The following is a 6,262-nucleotide window of genomic DNA, read 5'->3' as shown; positions in this document are numbered from 1 at the left end:
TTTGTAGATTTCTGTTTGTAGCAAATTTGCGACATTGGTCCATAACGGCTGGATTGGGCTAATGGCTACATATTATAATAATGCTGTATTTAGATGGTTTCAGCCAAAATTATTATTTTTTATTTTTTTATTTTTCACAAAAAATAGCATGTTAGGATATAACACTATAAGAATATATAATGTATGCACTGGAGAAACAAGGAAAGAGTTAAACAGAGTGTAACATGGAATGTATAAAAACTACTGTCAATGTTAGGGAGTAGGAGAGTGTTTTGTTTCTTGCTGTTGTCAAGATTCATTAATTTGTCAATTAAAGTTTATGGGCCCTATCTTGCACCCAGCGCAATTGACTTTGTACACCGACGCATGTATCATTCGTATTTTGCACCCGCGCAAAGTGCGCTTTTCCCTCCACAGAAGCACGTCGCTAAACTAGGGAATGAACTTGCGCTCCCTGGGCGGTTCAGCGCAAAAAAGGAGGCGTGTTCCGGCGCAAACGTTCCTTCATGCTATTTTGCAGGTTTAGAAAACAATTGCGCCACTAACCAGGAAAAAATAGTTTAAAGTCAGTGGCGCGTTGCGCATGTTATTCATATGCTATTTTAAGGGCGCATGCTTGGCCATAATCAATGAAGCGTGTGCACAACGCGCATACTTTGATTCTCTCATCTACACAGAAGCAGCAGTTTTCATTTTTGCAAATCATACATTATTACGATAGATAGATAGATAGATAGACAATTTATTATAAAAGCATACATCTAGCTTACACATTTACCCAAATTATCATACGCCTTTTTAACCAAAGTTAATTTGGGTGGGTTTCTCCATCCCCAACCTCCCTGACCAGAGCGTTGCTCTCCTCGGCTGTGAACCGCTCCTGGCGCGCGCCTGGCAAATCCGCCGTTATAATAGGAATCCGCTTTAGAACAAACGCGCCTGCTCTTAAAGGGAATGTGAGATGACGCTCTGATTGGTTTATTTCACGTTACGCCCAAACCACACCTATGAATAATGAAGCTGCTTCAGACCAACCCATTTTAGATTTGCGCCTGGCGCAAGAGTCATTTATCCCGCCGGGAAAATAGCAACAGCGCCGAGATCCGCCCACAAAGTTACTTGCGCTTTGCGCTTTGACACTTGCGTTTCAGATCGTTAAAATAGGGCCCTATAAGTTCTAACAACTTTGTGCCATGAATAAAATCTACATACCTGAGATGGGAAAATGTGTTTTATTAATTTTACCATTTTGTAAAAAAAATTACCCTAAATGCCTGTTGTCGCAAATTTGCAACATACCAAAATTTCTATTTATTTGTTGTGCAAAAGTGAAATTGATCATCTCAACATTATTTACCATCTACTTAAAGGCAAAAACACACATACATTTTTTTTTATATATACAGCTGTATAAATTCAGGCGTTAATTGATTCAAAGTTGTCATTTACATCACATGTAAAAAGGGTCTGTAATCAAATTAAATTTACCCTCAGTAACTTTAGACACATTCGCCATCAAATGTCCACACAGGCAGCAGAAATGTACATGCACTCTATGATCTTCTCACATATCACTTACTGTTTACCCATTTGGTCGCAAGCTAGTGTTACATCTTTGAAACCTCTGCAATCACTTTACAAACAAACTGTTCAAATTCTGGATGAGAAACCGTGTATTTCTCATCATTGTCCAATATTACAAAAATATAGATTACTCAGCTGGGAAAACATGGTCAAATATTCAAATCTATGTCTTCTGTATAAAATTATTCATGGTTTATCATCCCCTCCTCTCCATCAGTTTGTTAACATCCGAACAGCTGATAACAGCAGAACCAGAGGTGCAGCGAGGGGAGATTGTATCATTCCCTTTAGGAAAAGTGTATTTGGTCAAACTGCTTTTTCTGTTCGAGCTGCTACTGAGTGGAACCTCACCCCCATAACCATCAGAAATCTAAACACATTTAGTACATTTAAGATCTAGTTAAAGAAATGGTTAATTGATTATCAGAGCTGTCAACATTAACTTACTTCTAGACCTGCTCTCGCTGCCCACTGCTGGATTCTTGCCTTGTGTGTTGTTGTATTTCTATACCGCTGTAACATCCAAATCCTTCTATAACATTCCCATAACCTATTACAATCAAAGATTGCCCTTACCTCTTGGTTAAAGTTGCTATAAATGGCTTCAGGGTCCTCGGCGGTGTCCGATCCAGTTCAGTCCGGGGTCAGTTTCACGGGGCTTTTGCTTAGTAATAATATCTTAATTATATCAAAGTAAAGATATTTCCAGGAAAAAATCACTCTGAGACTTGTTTAAAAAGTTTTTCGAATCACCAAAAAATGGTTTCGTTTTACTTAAAAAGGTTTCAGAATAATACAAAGACAATGAATTCAAAAAGGAAAAAATAACAGAAATGCGTATAGGTCTTCACCTCGAATTGCGGCCCCGAGCAGCTGGAAACAAAACCTTTTATATGGTTTGATGGGGGCCGTCTTAAGCATTTTAGGGCTGTCCCTTACAATGAAATAATTCTTAGAAGAATAAAACAATTGGTCTGGAATTTTCCATGACCCCAAAGCTGTTATGCAATAAGCATGCGTGTATAGGCTATCTCATATGTACCACCTACGCTAAAAGCTTAATATACATTTTGACCGTTTCTTGGCCTGCAGGTGTTAAAACCACAGCTCGCTTCTCGCCTCGTCTCTAAATGCGAGGAGGCCTCTTTCCATCTTCTTTAACCGTGTTAAAAGGTCAACTAAGCAGGCATAGCCTTAACACCTGTTGTTCCACTGAACTCACTCAGAGAGATCAAAGAAAACCACAAACACTGTGGTTGCAAAGCAAGCTTGCAACATGCATCTAGCGTTGCAAACTTCTTTTGCAAGCAATGACATTTAAACTATAAGACATTATCACAGGGCAAGTTTGCATCTAGTGATTCAAACTTCTCCTGTAAGCATGATATTTCACAATTTGGACATTTAAACTGATTCTCTAACATTACTCCCCTTACAATACTAAGTAATCTTTTATGCAATTTCTCCATCTGTCTGAGAATCCTCATAATCTGTTGGCTTTGATCTGTCAGCTTGTTCTGTGGTTGTTGGGTCCTTCTTCTTCCTCTTCTCCGTTTTCTTAGCTTTATGAAGTTCTCTGGCGTGGTCTTTCTGGAGTCGTGCAACTAAAAGATCGTCCATAGATATTTCAATTTTGTCAGTTACTTTTGAGATATGTAAATCATTTAGGAGAGGTTCCAAATCAAGGGATTTATCAGAAGATTTCATATTAGAATCTGGCAACACAACACCCTCTCTTGAAATCTTATGGTAAAGACCTCTGGTAAATTGTGCTGTTTTTGGTAGTCTGTCTATAGGACAGTTAAACACCATAACAGTTCCCCTTTTTACACTTTGGTATTCCTGTTCGACATATAAATCAAATAAATTTCTCTTACGTCTAAACAAAGTTACTTCATAAAAACGATTGTTAGACCATTCAAATTTAGGGTCCTGGTATCTAGGAGTCTCATGGATATAGTTATCATTTGTATCGTCGTGATTCACGCATAGCCTCATTACTGCCTTGGAGAACCATACCCTCTCTGCCGTCTCCGGTCGGGATTTCGCCCGGGTTAGAAACTGCTCAAAGGTTTCTCCAGCCAACTGGCCTCCGGTCTCCTGGATCAGCACCTGAGGCATCTGAAGAATACACGCGATTCATCAATGAAAGCCAGTCCAAAAGCTCCTGATCCCACAGACATCTTTGTTTGTCTTAAAGCAATCCCATCCCAAATTGTGAGTTCTTTATCATCCAAAAATTCTACAATTTGGAAACTACATTTAGATCTCCCATCGTTTTCAGAGATCGATACCCACTGTCTTCCAGGAATACATAATTTCAACCATGGTGGAAGCACATAACGTCTAAATCCATCTATTCCCAATATAATTTCCGAGAAGCCATGTAATTTCAACTCATTTCTTAAACAAAGGCCTTCTCGAACACTCATACTCGTTACAAAATCCCAACTCCTGGTTTCACCATGGAACCCATTCTGTACCACTTTGTCTCTGTCATTTATACAAAATCCACACCATCTTTGACCGTTAATTAATTCAAAGTACACTCGTCTTATTGATCTCCCACACTCATCACAATGATTTTCACGGAAATTTCTCTCCGTTGTATTTTGAATACCATGTTCGTTTTCGCTAAGTCGTCTGTTCTCCAAAATTTCAATCTGACGTGTCAGCTCCTGAAATTTGGGTAGACATTTAATTAGGACCTACAGAATTCAGATTATTCCAACAGTCTTTACAATGTTTTATCGGTTTTTTCATCTTATCCCATCTATGGAAAAGGATTATAACTCCTAATAGTAAAATATTTTCGCTGGGAATAAAAATTCCCAAAGTGAAAATACTCATGGTTACTACTCCAATTAAAATCCACAACCTCGATTCTTTTCCATGTCGAAATATCAATAATCCAGTCAAATACATTGTCGTTACTGCGATTATTGCTATCTTGCACCATACGGTAATTTCAGGTTTTTTAATTATCTTCATGGTTATGTCGATTGCCAATTTACCCCCACTCAATAGATAGAGGGCCACAGCTCCTCGCAATTCCAATAATTTAGACCATCCGTCCGAATTAATCAACATATCACAAACTAGTATCAGTTTGCTCAATTTGCCGATCATAAATATTCTCCCAATTTGGAGTGCAGAAATTAACAGGTGCCAACAGAGATTTCGGTTGTAACCATTCAAAAGCATCCATACACAATAAATAGCAAATTCACTGACCTGCGCAAACGAGCTATTAGAGGTTCCTGGGAAACTCTCAGCCTCGTCGGCGATCCCAATTGAAGTCTCGTTCTTTGTCCCGTTGGATGCCATGTTAATGATTTATCAATTTAGATCTCTGTTGGTCTTACTGGAACAAATATTTTTTTTTTTTTTCAAAATTTTCTTGATGAAATAAGTAATTGGTTCCCCTTCAAATTCTTATCTTCAAGCAGTGCAGAGAGAAGTTCAGTTTTCCTCTATGTCTGACCTACACAGCTATCTAACCTATATACTCCTGTGACTCCGCCTGTCAGTTACAGGTTTCCGGGCCATCCCCCCTGCTTGTTGCTACAGCAACGATTTCTCAGAAAGGGTCCTCTTTTTCTTCAAATTAGAGCCTTGCAAGTCTACCAACTTTTCTAAGACAGCTAACTGATCCATTTTGTCACTTCTCGAACAAATCCGTCTTCCTAAAGCATTACATGAACACTTCACTATAATGATAATTAACATCAGCCCCAAAATCCCCAATGTGCAGTACAAAACATACCATCCCATATCAATTAAGAAGCTGATTGTCCATTCCCATATATCTTTTGTTACGAAATTAACAACGGCTGTCGTTGCGTTAACTATCCCTTGTATTCCTGTTTCAAAGAATACCTTGGGTTCGTCGTACCACCTGGGAAAGCTATCTGCCCCAATAATTTCAACACTACGTTTACAAATAGTTATTTTCATCCAGTCCATGCCTAGATAGTGATTATTGTCTAAACCCTTACACCACAGCTTTTTCCAACTTTTTCTGGAGATTAGTTGATCTAAATCATCCAGAGCAATTGTCTCTAAATTAGCTAACTTTAATGGGCTTTCTCGCTCCAGTTCATATCGAATGAATATATTTTCGTCTATTCTAGCAGGAACATGAAATACTTTCCACTGAGATTTTCTGTCTACGGACCTGATGACTCCGCCTGGCCCATATGACATTTCATATGTATCTGACAAATTACCTCTTACTAAAGTCCACGGTAATGGCACGATTCCGTTAGGCCAGTAACATAATACAGATAACATCTGATTAATAGTTACATAATCATGTCCACCCATACATTGTTTAATTAACTCACCACACTCTTTTCCGATTAAACCCATCATGCCATCATCATGAAAGATTAATTTCATCCTATATTTACCATCCTTTTCTTTCCGTTTGGTCATACCCACTCTTTTCAGTAATAATTTCCTTTTTAAGCTAAGAATATTATCTGTTTGATTTCCTGATATCGGATTGGTACCATTCATGAGGTCGTTACAATCCATAAGTTCCCCTCTTTTATCACAAAAACTAGAGTACGAAAAATCATTATAGCCATTCTTGTTATATCGATACTTATTATGGTGGTCTCTTTTACTAATCGCTAGCCGGATACACTTATCCATCGCCCTCATTTTTCCTTCG

This window comes from Squalius cephalus (assembly GCF_949319135.1).
Source record: "Squalius cephalus genome assembly, chromosome: 14".
Taxonomy (NCBI): domain Eukaryota; kingdom Metazoa; phylum Chordata; class Actinopteri; order Cypriniformes; family Leuciscidae; genus Squalius; species Squalius cephalus.
This window is presented reverse-complemented; position numbering follows the sequence as displayed.